At 37.3% G+C, this 13,982-nt stretch overlaps 1 protein-coding gene across 1 annotated transcript in view; it reads right to left on the bottom strand.

Annotated features, from left to right (window-relative positions):
• Positions 1–13,415, bottom strand: part of LOC129417328 (probable E3 ubiquitin-protein ligase RNF144A-A) — a 71,962-nt gene extending 58,547 nt beyond the window's left edge. Inside the window, exon 1 of the mRNA XM_055171924.2 lies at positions 13,262–13,415. The gene's annotated coding sequence lies outside the window, so the exon portion shown is untranslated. The remainder of the gene's footprint in view (positions 1–13,261) is intronic.
• Positions 13,416–13,982: the final 567 nt, after the last annotated feature.

Here is a 13,982-nt window from a genome sequence, read left to right as displayed (position 1 = left end):
CACAAAGTTTTACATCTCTGAGATGAAGGGAACCTTTTTTTAACCAATTAAATGTCGTTTGGGCTCATATAGACCCTAAGGACCGATTGAGGGTTAATGCCTTGAACGTTATATAAAGAAAACACAACAATGACAAAAAGTCTGAGCTTCATAGCAGCTTTAATGGACAAGGACCGCCCAAGAAAAGCAACCAATCACATTTTGGCTTTGATTTAAGTAAAAATGGATGTAATTGTCAAGTATGGTAGCCCATACTGAAATTGTGACCTCTGCATTTAACCCATCCCAGTGAGTAGTGAACACACGCACTGTAAATCACAAACACCCAAAGCAGTGGACAGCTATCACTGCAACACCCGGGAGCTATTGAGGGAAACGTGCCTTGCTCAAGGGCACCTCAGGCACCTGTCAGTCACGAAACTCAAACCAGTGACCTTCAGGTAACTAGTCCGGCTCTGGTGGACAGTTGAGGACACATGCCTTTTTGGAAATTCTGTAAATTCAAATGTTCAAAAATGTTCATCCAATGGTTTGTTGGCATGATGGCTAGCTTAACTATTATTTCCTGTTCTTTATAGCAAGATTTTCTTATAAAAAGTAACTTTACATGTGATTTATTGTTCCAAATGTGATTTATTGTTCTAACGTGTAGAAAAAAACAAGAGAGCGTTCATTAAACACTTGTTTCCGACTGCAGGCTGTGTTGGGGCTCACACTGAGGTAGTAAATAAGCACTGAATTTGTCTTTGTGTAAAGCCGGTCATTTCTAGTTTCCTGTAAAAATGATATCCTCATTAATCCGCCATGTGTGAATGCCAAAATAAACATTCAACAAGCTCAATAAAGGTTTAATAAGAGCTCAGGCTTCAAACACTAACAATGGAGAATGCAGTAGCTTTACACATAAGGTGGGTTTGTCTTTAGATGAGTCACTTGTGAGATTATTAAGGTATTTTTCTTTGAAACACAGGAGGCTTTAGCAGAGATATTAAATCAAAATTGAGCAAGTATGGTGGCACAAAATAAAACGTGGCGATTTTTTAAGCAAATAAAAATGAGAACTATATTGTATGGCGGAAGAGCACTTATGGCGCTTTTCCATTGCATAGTAAAATATTGAAAAACGGTGGTGTTTTCCTTTTAAGTTAAAATCTCAATTTCATCTCATTGGCTTTAAATAGAAACAACTGAGATATTAGAGACACTCACGGTTGGAAGACAAACGAATCAATAAAGGCAACTGAAAGTTCATGACTACACCTTTTAAATACCCAGAAGGACACTGTAATGACAAAAGCTTTCAAACGGTCAAGGAAGATCACAGATGTTACGGTTCCACCATCGTTTATTAGCCCTTACAAAAGACCCACTTTATTACCCAAAGGGACTGAGCACTCTTTTATTTTTGACATCATCTTTCTAAACTTCGGGATCCCAGAGGTGAAACCCTCCAAGCGAGCAAGAACAATTATCTTCAGCCTTCATCATAATGATGAGAACTGAACTCTACTATTGCTTTATTCATCTTGATACCTCAGTGATCACCAAGGGTTATTTTTTAGTTCAGTGAGTCAGACAAGGCTACAATAACAGTCTTGCATACAAATACAGACCGGTGGCAGTCTTTAACCCTGGCATGCGTCATGAATGACACCAACACCATCAGTCTCTTTTCCAAAGAAACCTCCTTGAACGTCACGGGCAAGATTAATAGTCAGCTCTTTGGAAAGGATTATTGTGGTGTCTCTCTACAGTATGTGACTAGGATGAGATCCGTCCAAACGGTTCTGTAGAGATGGCCATTTTTTTCTGCCAAATGCACAACCTGCTTTTCTTTATCCAATTTTTAGCTTTGGCATAAAATCCAACCTGCTAGTAGATGTTTTTTAATATAATCTTTAGCTAGCTGAAACTGATAATTGCCCGGTCTAAACTAGTTTAGATGAATTACCAGCTGGTGGGGCTGCAGATAGGCCATCTTGGTCCAAAACAAAGTTTGAAGTGGTTGATCCCCATTGCCCCATGTGTGAGGCTTAATCACCCCAAACCAGAAATGTGTTCATTTTAAGTGGCTATTATCAGTGCGATTCACAAAATGCAATTGACACTAAGTGAATACACATACGTCTGGTTGGGAATCAATCAGATGGAACACAGTTAATTGGTATGACCAGTTTATCCAGCAGTATAAGCTGAAAACAATGTGCTTAAATTATGTCGCTCCAGCAGTAGTATTTTACTGTTATAAAAACTAATTCACGAGGAAGTGACACATGTGACCCCGTCTTTAAAATGCAGGCTAACGTCTAATAATCTAATTATGAGATTAGCACCATCAACGTTTGATTTCAATAATTGATTTCACTTTAATTAACCTTACAGATTTCAAGGTCACAAAATGTTCTTTACATAACAGTATGATTTTATACTGGGTTTTTACAGACTAATTTTTAATAGATCAAATTTTCAGATTTCGGTGCAGGAATATCTTGTCTCATCAGTTTATATCATGTAAAGGTCAACCTGACAGAATGAGAACGTTTCTCTATTAAATATCCACGTTACTCTGTCTACAGATGGTCTGTAAAAATGTTTCCCAGTTTGATTACAAGAACGCTATTATCTACAAAGATGAATAATTAAAGCAGAAATGCAACACTGAAACGTTTTAATTTCACTTTAGTGTGAAGGCTAAGACAAAATAACACTAAATTAGATCTAAACAGACATCTTCCATCATATAAGCCATATGGCACACCATTTGTGCCTTTTGGGGTTAGGAAGAACCAATAAATATAATAACCAAATATTTTTCTTTAAATATGAAGCAGTGCAATTGTCCACGTTTGTGTATAACAGATTCCAGTTACACAGAATTAAGTATTATGGTGCAAACAACCAAAAATGTGATGTCCACATATGTAGACACACAAGGAGTGGGATAATTTATCTGTGGAACACTTATTTCTATTGACAGATACATTCAAACAGGTTGCAGAAAGCCAGAGGTTATCTGGGAATGTTTTTGTGTCTTAAAAACACAACACATTACTAAATTACAAGATGAAAATAAAGTGAAACACCTACAACTTTATACATGAAAAATAATTGTTACATTTTGAATTTCAGATAAATATAAAAGTGAAACATTTAGCCAACACAATTGAGCATGCCAGCTCCTCAACAAAAATATGTGTCTTGTCAACGGTTACACTGGAAACACAAATAAGATGGGAAAGGTACAGAAGTCGCCTATAGCAGTTACGAAAAAGCTGTAAATCACAGACGATCGGGACAGAATTCACTTGCATGTCTAAACTGGTCCCCTCACGTTTTCTTTAGCAAACACAGCTTAACAAAAAACGCATGCATTCACTGCATCACAAGGCATGCACTGCAAAAATGACTTTCTTACTTAGTATTTTTGTCTTGTTTTCAGTAAAAATATCAAAAAATTCTTAAATTAAGATGTATTTTCTTGATGAGCAAAATGACCAAGGAAAATAAGTCTAGTTTTTAGACAAAAAATATAAACTAAGTAAATAAGTGCTTAAAACAAGTAAAAAAATCAGCCAACGGAATAAGAAAAAAATTCTTGAAATAAGTTTACTTCTTTCATAAACACTTAACTCAAGAATTTTTTTCTTATTCCATTGGCAGTTTTTTGCTCGTTTTAAGCACAAATTCGCTTTTTTCTATAAACTAGACTTATTTTCCTAGGTCATTTTGCTGATCAAGAAAATACATATTAATTTAAGAGTTTTTAGATATATTTACTGAAAACAAAATACTTAGTAAAAAAAGTCTTTTTTTGCAGTGTGTACATTTGCCCTGTGATTGCACCAGTTGAGTGTCTAAAATCTAAACTTAATTATATTATAATTTATTATAATCTACACCAAAAGCTCTATTTGAACAGGCACTCAATGTTCTGTCACATTAAACTGCTGCACCGCTGTGTTCATCAAGTCACTAACTGCTTTAATATTTTGACTCTCAAAGGAAGAGCCTGGCTTCACAAGTCTGCTTGAAGTCATACAATGCCTTTCAAACGTTTACAGTCGCTTCACTTTGTCATGAACTTAAAAATCCTTTATCAGAAGGACATTCATATGCTTGAATGTTTGAAATAATTTTGGTAGACAAAAATATGTTCATTTTATTATTTTTTTGAAAAATGACTTTGTAAAAATATAGTTGAAAAAGTATCTCAAGGTTATTCCTCAGGAAGCTGGATGATAAAATGACAAAAAACTACTTTTTCAACAAACTGGTGCATCACTAGTGCAAGTTTTACCTCAAAATACCCCACGGATAATTTATTATATAGCCTGTTAAAATTGCCCCTAGGTGTGAGCAGGTGCCGTTTTTGGGGTGTGCTTTAAAAATGCAAATGAGCTGATCTCTGCATTAAATGGCAGTGCCATGGTTGGATAGTGCAGATTAAGGGGCGGTATTATCCCCTTCTGACATCACAACGGGAGCCAAATTTCAATTACATATTTTTCACATGCTTGCAGTGAATGGTTTACAAAAACTACGTTTCTGGGTTGACCTTTTTTACATTTTCTAGGTTGTTAGAAGCACTGGGGACCTAATTATAGCACTTAACCATGAAAAAGTCTGATTGGGGATGATATGTCCCCTTTATTTATCGTCTACAAAGAGTGTTGCACCATTTTTTCATTTAGTGTAATTTTTTATTATAAGTTGCACCTTCTTTTTTTGATTTGATTGAGTATCTCTTTTGTATATGAACTCTACACTTGTCAGAAAAATTGTCAAAAATGGTCCCTAGCAGTCCAAAGTACCTTTTCAAAAGTACACCTTTGCACTTTTATGGTGCATTCACACCAGCCACAGTAGAGGCGGCAAAAACGCGCTATTCGCACAGAGTTGAACGCTTGAACATTTGAGTTTACTCGCTTCATTTGTGCGTGATATTCTAGTCATTCGAGACATTCATGAGAAAATTCGCATTATGGGAGGGGCTCTGCGACTCCGCTGAGACCCCACTCGCTTCCTGTAATCACGTCACTACCACTGCAAGTTCCTGATTGGTTAACGCGGCGTGGAAATCCGCAGAAGCTCAGATTTTTCAACTCGTGTCTGCGTCTTAACATGTAAATCACTCGCGCTTGCCAACTCTACTGCGTCTTGTGTTAACCCTGCATAACCGTGGGTTCACAATAGCCTTGTTTGAGGCGTCAAATTCGTGTCTACCGCATCTAGTTTGTAGCTTGAACATTTTAAGTTTACTCGCGTCATCCGCGTGTGAAATTCTAGTCATCGAGACAATCAAGCGGAAATTCGCGTCATGGGAGGGCCTTTCATAGGTTTCTGCGACTCCACTCGCTTCATGTTATCACGTCACTAGAGTAAACTCCTGATTGGTTAACGCACGCATTTTTCCTCCAATGTTCAAATTTTCCAACTCAGGCGTTTCCCGCGGCAATGCTCAATTCGCACCATTCACGCAAACTAGAGGCGCAAATGAGCCGGAATCACATCCACGCCACTCTAAACGCCTCATTCGCACCGCGAGACCTCCACACGCGCCTCAACGCGTCTTTACATGGACTTAACATTGAAATCACTCGCGCTCGGCGCCTTTACAGCAGCTGATCTGTAGGGCTGGACCAGAATATTCGAATATTCGTTCCGTGGGTTCACATTCGATTTTCAATTTTGAGATTCGAATATATATATATATATATATATATATTTTTTTACAGCGTTAATGCAGAGCTTTTGCCAAGCAGGAAGTGCGCTTCACGCACCCGCTCTGAAGGTGGCGCAGAGAGACCAACATCCATAGCCAACAGCTACCAAACCCCACCAGTAGAAGAGATTGCCTCGAACGTAAAGCGCGCTTCCTGCTTTGGCATTCACGCTAATAGTGTTGTAAATAAGTTCAGTTTCTTGCAAAAACTGATTGATTTGCTTTACAAGACATCAAAATGTCACACGGAGTTATGATGGATTACTTTTGTATTGGATATATATGCTTTAGCTCTTAAAGTGTGTGGATCGGTTGACATGCATAACGGAGCACTGGGGTTTCTGCAAAATATCTTCTATATTGTTCTACTGATGAAAAAACATATTGGATGGTGTAAGGGTTATAAATAAACTTGATTTTGAAAGTATGCTACCGTTTTATTAGTTTGTTGAACTTAGTTGCATACTAATGCTGTTCTCGCAGGACGCGTGACAGGCACACACAGAGAGATTCCTGCCTTTATTAAAGAGAAAAATATGTTCTGCCCCTCCTTCCGAAGCTTCAAATATTAGATTTAGTTTCTACTAGAGCTTCGAAGCTCAAAAAAATGGTATTCGGAACAGCCCTACTGATCTGAATGCAGCATAAAAGTTCATGTTAGTACCTCAGAGTACATATTGGCATATTGGTACCAAAGACTGCACATTAGTACCTCAAAAGGCAAATTCACACTGGTCTAACAAACGCCAACGTCAGCTGGAGTCTGTTGGGTCAGTGTGAAACCCTTGTTGGCAGTTTGTTGGTTGTTGTTGGACCAGTGTGAATTGGCCTAAACATATAGGCTACATACTGTATATGTACCTAAATGGTACATATTAATACCGTCTCTAAATGGTACTGCTCAAGAGATCATTTTTTACTGTATAGGCAAAAGGATGGCAGGTTTTGATTGAATTTGGATGTTTTTAGTAAAAAAGAATGGTTACTGAGTCATCCAAAATAGCCTTGAGGTAAACTTAACCAGTGAAATTTTAATACAAATTAACAGGCTATCAATAACACAGAATGAATCATAAATCATGTATAAAATTTTACCAAATCGAGTTAAAAAGAAAAACATTAGCTTGGTTCAAAATATGGAGCAGATTAATTTATTTCTATGACTCAACTGTTGCTAAAGTAGTGCCTCAATTAACATCGTGGTGGTCCAGTCATTTGGATGATGCTGTGCAGTATCTGCATAGATTTGCAGTACTCACTGCCTGATGAGTTCACACTTTACCATCAAGCTATTAACATGCAAATGTCTCATTATATCACCAACCACATGTGGCAATGCTTGATACTCTAGGGTGGGCGCGAGCTTTCAACTTGAGTGGCTACCGACTGTGAGAACTGAATGAATAAAAATGTCTGTCACCCAGGTAAGCCATGGTTTAAATTTGTGGCAAGCTCATGAAAAGGTCAACCATTTTACACATCCATAAAGTCATAAACCAACATTATTGTTAGAGACCAAAAGAAGGATTGACAAACTTTTTCAGTCTTTTTCAGTTTCACTCCAATTAAAGGTGCCATTTGTAATAATTGAGGTAAAAGATTTTTAAAAATTAGCTACACGCATCAAAAGAATGAGAAGAAATAAGGGCAAAGATGTCATTAAAAAAATGACAAGGTATAGTGCTGCAGAAATATCAATCTGAATTAGCATGCTAAATTACTAGCTACAGCCCGACTGGTGTTGTAATACCAGTTTCGACCATGGGAGGCGGTATGCGGCCACGCACATAACCGCAAGCCAAACTGCAATACACGAATAAGTCACATGTATGGGAGTACAGCCCTCTACTACTACCGCTGCATCCATAAACTAAGGCAGCTGACTTGTTGACTTAAGAGGCATGAAGGCAGCTCAGAGAAATGCAATTCGGACAGCCATGGATTCGGACATGCCTTGATGCCTTCCTGCCTTGCAATAGGGTTTTCGGACGTATTTCAGGTCAGGGAAGAGAGCGGAAGAATGGCTAAAGCAAGAGACATTTACCACTACCACAACCATTTGCTGCAGGGAACAACGCGCTCGGAATCACAAATTAAATATGATAAATAAAGTAACCGAACCAGAGTAAATACTGGCACTGCTTTTCCTCGCTGGAGACAACTAATGGACATGAAAGAAATGAGGTTCGACTCCGAAATGACAACATTTCTTTTCGATTGGCAAGTAAGATGCTGTTAGTATTTCGCTAGAAGTTCACTTATAATAGGCATTGCGATAACCTATGCTCAGCTTGTACATGAACTACGGCTTTGTGCAGTAAATGTGGCTCCATCTGAAAGCAGCTGGTGGCGATTCACTTTTAATCAAGAAACCGGCTTCACTGACGAGAAGCGCAATGACTGTCGCATGCAAATTATCGCGCATCTTTAGCTGTTAGCGTTTAATAGTTAGCTCTACCCACGGATCCGATCCGGTTTTCACCCGTTATCTACCAAGCTGATGCTAAAATGTAACATTAGCTAAGAAGCTTGAAATGTCTTCGATGATAATGAACACCAAATGGACGCACGAAACGTAGCGGAAAACATTGCAATTTTAATGAGACCGAATGTTTTTTTTGTGACTAATGATAACTTAGTTGCTAATGTAAATCAAACTTGAAATATGCTGCTAAATTTGCAGCTGCTAAATTAAAATAGACCAACTCACTTTCTGGAGGTATACTGCCCCCGTCTGTTTGAAGTGTGGGGTATAAATTGATATTTTTTTTTGGCGGACATTTTAAATGGTCCCTTTAACCACTACAGTACAAATATAAAGCATCAAACCCCAAGGTTATACACTAGCAAATAAAGGACTTGTGATGTCATTAGCCAATCGTTTTTGTGATGACATTATTTTCCTGTTTCAGCTGAATGGCTCAAAAAAGCCTAAATTGCAAAGCTGAGTGCCAATGAGCAATGATGGCAGATGTTAAACTGCGTACTTTCGGCGAGGTTGTGTGCCAACTGCGTATTCCTGGCAAATTAACTTTAAAAAAAAACTGTTTGTGCATGTGTAACTTTTAAACACATAACTACTGGTATTCTTTTATTCTGCAATTCGGTTCAGATTTGAACCCAGCTGAGGTCACCTTCTACCCTGAGCCAGGCAGTCTAGTAAGTGTCTGAATTATAAAGCGTTCTCTATCTCAACCACAGCTGGTAGGCTGCAACAATGCTACTTTGATAAATGGCGCCTGGCTAATAGTGAAAACATGGTATGTCATGAAAAAAGCAGGATTGCGTAGAATTTAATACAGAAGAAGCCCTACTGCTTATGGTGAAATGTCGCCTTGAGCAAGACAGATTTAAACAAGGAGATATTCCGTGGTAACTAACGTGTTTTTTTTTTTAACATTAATGAATTTTATGGTAAATATATAATATTTGATTGGAAAAGATTATTGTAGTTTATTATTTATTATTAGTTGGTACGGCAATAAGTTCCTGAGTTAAATAAAAGGCCTGTTGTCATAGTGCCTCTTGTAATTCAATTGCAAAATGGTCCCTTTATCTCAGAACTTACACATTACGAATTGTTGACAACGGCTCAGCAGCTTTAAGTGTTCAGTAATGCATTTAGCGAATAAAATATATGTGTGCGTGGGCTGACAAGGTCAAACAAGGCCATTTTATGGTTAAAAATATAGGATGCTTATCTGCCAAGCTTTAAAACACATTAAGAAAGCCAGCCACTGTCTTTATGGATTTCCTATAAACAAATCAAGGCAAAAAGTGTGGTGTGAAAGTTTCTAAGTCATGTACATTAAATGCAAGGACCAGGAAGAGATATTAAATGGTCGATAGGCAAGGTGAAGCTATTTAGAGTTTAAAGTTACAAATTGTTGTAACAAATCTTACTATTGTCTTGTTGGAATAGACAGTCCATACACAGCCTTCTAGCTAACCACTTGCCCAACATTTATGTATTAAAGCAAATATTTTATAAGCAAATGACTACATTTAAATTTTGCCAGTGCAGCTGGATCACCACAAACCAACTTTCTAAAATAAATGCATTGTAGGTTGCCAGTTTGGTGAATCAGAGAGCGGCCTAGTTTGTGTTTTTCTGTTTGTTATGACTAACTCATTTATCTAATCTCAGTATGATTTACATTTTTTTCTGGTGAAAAAATAAGATTATGTCACATTTAGAACACAGGCCATTAATGGTATTGTTTATAGACTGATCCCCACCCCATCACATATTTGTGATACAGTATACAGTATGTGGGCACATAAATGTTTATCTGTCAAGGCTAAAATGCACAACAGGACTTGGCATTCTCCAAAAGACAAAATTTTTGGTCAGTGTCAGTCACTTAAATGCATTGTTATCCTACAAATTCAACTTTAGATAACACACCCATCAGATAAGGGCTCTGCTCTAATGTAAACAGACCACTACAATCACGTAAGCCCTTCTCTAAACATTTTTGGTCTTTGAAAACGATCTCCTTAACAAATCCACATGGTAAGCTTATAAAAACGGTTTATCATTTGAGCTCACAAGTCTGATTTCATGGCTAATGCCAATTTGATGTCATTCGACTTTAAGGCACAATATGTAAGATTTTTATATTAAAACATCTAAAAATCACAATCACCGTGTTTTTTTTTCATATGTGTTGTTACATTATCTGACCTAGATGTTTTCAACAATGTTTGAATATAAAAAAATCATAGTTTTAACTAGAGCTAAATAATATAAAATAAAAATATCTGACAATGCGGTTTAGAAAAAAATCTTGAAATAAATGTACTTTTTCTTAAATACTTAATTCAAGAAAAAAATTCTCATGCCATTGCCAGATATTATTTTTGCTTGTTTTAGGCACACATTCACTTAAACTGTATATATTTTTTGTCTAAAAACTTTACTTATTTTCTTGGGTAAATTTGCTTATCAAGGCAATGGATCTTGATTTAAGAATTAAGATATGTTTACTGAAAACAAGATAAAAATACTGAGTAAGAAAGTGATTTTTTGCAATGAAGTATCCAGAAACCAGAAATAGCAACATCTATCGTGCTTTATTGTAATATTTCAATATTCAAAATTATTTCAATCAATGATTTGTGAATCCTGTCAGTGATTTGATTTTGTGAATCGATTCCAATGGACATTGACGTGAAGACTACAATGCCTATCGTTCCACGCTCCTTAAAGGGACACTCCACTTTAAAAAAAAAAAGAGCTAATTTTCCAGCTTCCCTACAGTTAAACATTTGTTTCTTACCGTTTTGGTATCCATTCAGCTTATCTCCGGGTCTGGCGGTACCACATAGCTTAGCATAATCCATTGAATCTGATTAGACCATTAGCATCGCATTTGCTCAAAAATGACCAAAGAGTTTTGATATTTTTCCTATTTAAAAACTTGAGTCTTCTGTAGTTACATTGTGTTCTAAGACGGATGAAAAATTAAAAGTTGTGATTTTCTAGGCAGATATGGCTAGGACTATACTCTCATTCCGAAGTAATTCATCAAGGACTTTGTGGCCGTACCATGGCTGCAGCAGGCGCAATGATATTACACAGTGCCCGAAAATAGTCCCCTTGGTAACTTTCAATAGCAGGGGACTATTTTCGGGCTCTGCGTAAAATCACTGCGCCTGCTGCAGCCATGGTACGGCAGCAAAGTCCTTGATTATAACGTCGGAATGAGAGTATAGTTCCTAGCCATATCGGCCTAGAAAATTGCAACTTTTAATTTTCCGTCGGCCTTAGTAAACTATGTAATTACAGAAGTCAAGATTTGAAAAAAGGAAAAATATCGAAACCTTTTTGGTCATTTTTAAGCGATGCTACTGATCTAATCAAATTCAAAAGATTATGCTAAGATATGCTAAAAGTGGTACCGCCAGACCCGGAGATGAGCTGAATTGATTCCAAAACGGTAAAAACAAAAATTTTAACTCTGGGGGACCTGGAAAATGAGCCTATTTTCAAAGAAAGTGGAGTGTCCCGTTGACATCATCATAATGCTGTGGCCGTTGTTGTTGTTTAGCGACCTCAGTGTTTCCCATGCAATTTTGTGAGACTATGGTGCTGGATAACGCTAAATACTAATTAGCATATTTGTGATGTCATCACTTCATATTTCTATTCAGATTTGGCACTTAAGATCTGTTTCACTTTAAATATCTGAACTGTCACATACTGTAATTTTATACATCTGAATGCCGAATAAAGCTGTTATCATTTACATATTTTCAGTTTTGTTGTCAAAGCAATCAATCAGCAGTCACTTCCAATAAACTGCGTAAATCCTGATTTATAACCACAACATCAGCCCACAAAATTGAGTCAGTGCGACTGACTGTGACTGAGAGATGCTTTGCAGAAAAAACAGCGCAACATTTGGGATCCTTATGTTATCATGAGATGTTTTAAAGCTTTTTTTAGTTGTTTTGAAACTAAGATGGGACAAATAAGATGCCAAAGTCTAAACAATTAATGGGAAACACTGTGACCTCTAGCCTGAAAATTGCATAGTGTGCCTTTAAACTCATGTAAAAATATGTACATAAAATAACCTGCAACTTTAGGTTTAAAAAAAAAATGGCGACAGAATGGCAAAAGTTACAAAGTACGCTTTTGATTTTTTCACATTCAAATTTTGACTCTTATCGATCATAATGTTTTCAGGTGTATCCATACATTTGGGTCATAATTAAAAGGCTAAAACAAAGCAGACACAACAGCAATACAAAATGTCAATGAATATATCTGTTTTACAGAAAACCAATTCCTACATCCAAGGACAAAAAAAAATCCAGCCCTTTTCTTTCTTCCATCACCTCTATCTACAGATACATCTAAAGATCTATAGACGGTTACCCTGGATCTCTTTGCAGACTACCACATGCTAGTTTTCACAAACTAAGGAAGAGATTACTTCATGTCTCTGCATAAACCAGACAATTTGAAAACATGAAAATCCCTGTAACCTAATTCAAAGCTATTTACCATGGGGTCCACGGTCAGACACATAACAAGCTGCTGCCCACCTGCAAATGTTTTAATGCAAACTCAGTGCATCGTATGCTTTAAAGGGCCAGGGGTTGGAAACCCTTGTGCTGTTTACAGTAGGCAGCATTTCTGGGCATCATGGCCAAAACATTGCACGCGATATAACTTAATGGTCAAAGCGTGCACGATTTAGATACAGTCAAACTGAATGTGATAGTAAACAGACATTTTTAGACATTAGTCGTGTAAACAAATCTATCTGATCAGAGCAGCACATCCTGTAAGAAAGTAACGTTAGAGTTCGCCGTTATAGCTAACCGTAATCAATAGCATTGGCATAAAGCAGACGTTACATTTTTAGATGGCTGACAAAGAGGTTGTTTTAAAAGGACGAACGCTGCACAAGTTGTTTTTCATTATTGATTGATGGAGTCGATGTCGTGTATTGCGAACGCGGTACATAAAATAGTATTACAGCTGAAGACAGATATATTCAAAGCGTACAGTTACGATTATTTTACCTTATGTCTTCTTGTAGTTTTGCAGCCAGATATTAGAATCAGCTGATCGGTCCGACGCGTTGTGAAGACGCCATTAGTCTGAGCAGCATTTCCTACTGCCGTGCTGTAAAGACAGTGGGCTTCTTTATATCTACTGTAGTTATATGTGTGTATGTGTCTCTCTAAAACGAAACCTCAACACACGCGCCCTCTGTCGGGTACATGTGAGAAGAAGTAAACTAGATTGGAACAACTCCAAACGATTAAGATTTGGGGATTTTGGGCTAATATTTGGATATAACATATGGGTTAGTTTCCCAGAGAGGGATTAGATTAATCCAGGACTAGGCCTTAGTTATATTAGGACATTTAAGTAGTTTTTACAAACATACCTTACAAATAAAAACATTACTGGTGTGACTGTGTCACTGATATATGTTAAGATATGTCAGTGCAAGATGTTTTAAATTGAGGCAGCTCAAACATGCATATAAGTCAATTGACTGGGGTTGGAATTGAATTCTGCATCATTCTGTGGTTCAGTGTTAAATCATGCCTGTGCTTCACCTGTGTCTTTTTTTGGGTCAGTGTTAAATCATGCCTTTGCTTCACCTGTGTCATTCTGTGGGTCAGTATTAAATCATGACTGTGCTTCACCCCTGTCATTCTGTGGGACAGTGTTAAATCTTGCCTGTGCTTCACCTGTGTCATTCTGTGGGACAGTGTTAAATCTTGCCTGTGC

Source organism: Misgurnus anguillicaudatus, chromosome 7 (genome assembly GCF_027580225.2).
Source record: "Misgurnus anguillicaudatus chromosome 7, ASM2758022v2, whole genome shotgun sequence".
In the NCBI taxonomy this organism is placed as follows: Eukaryota; Metazoa; Chordata; class Actinopteri; order Cypriniformes; family Cobitidae; genus Misgurnus; species Misgurnus anguillicaudatus.
This window is presented reverse-complemented; position numbering and strand designations above follow the sequence as displayed.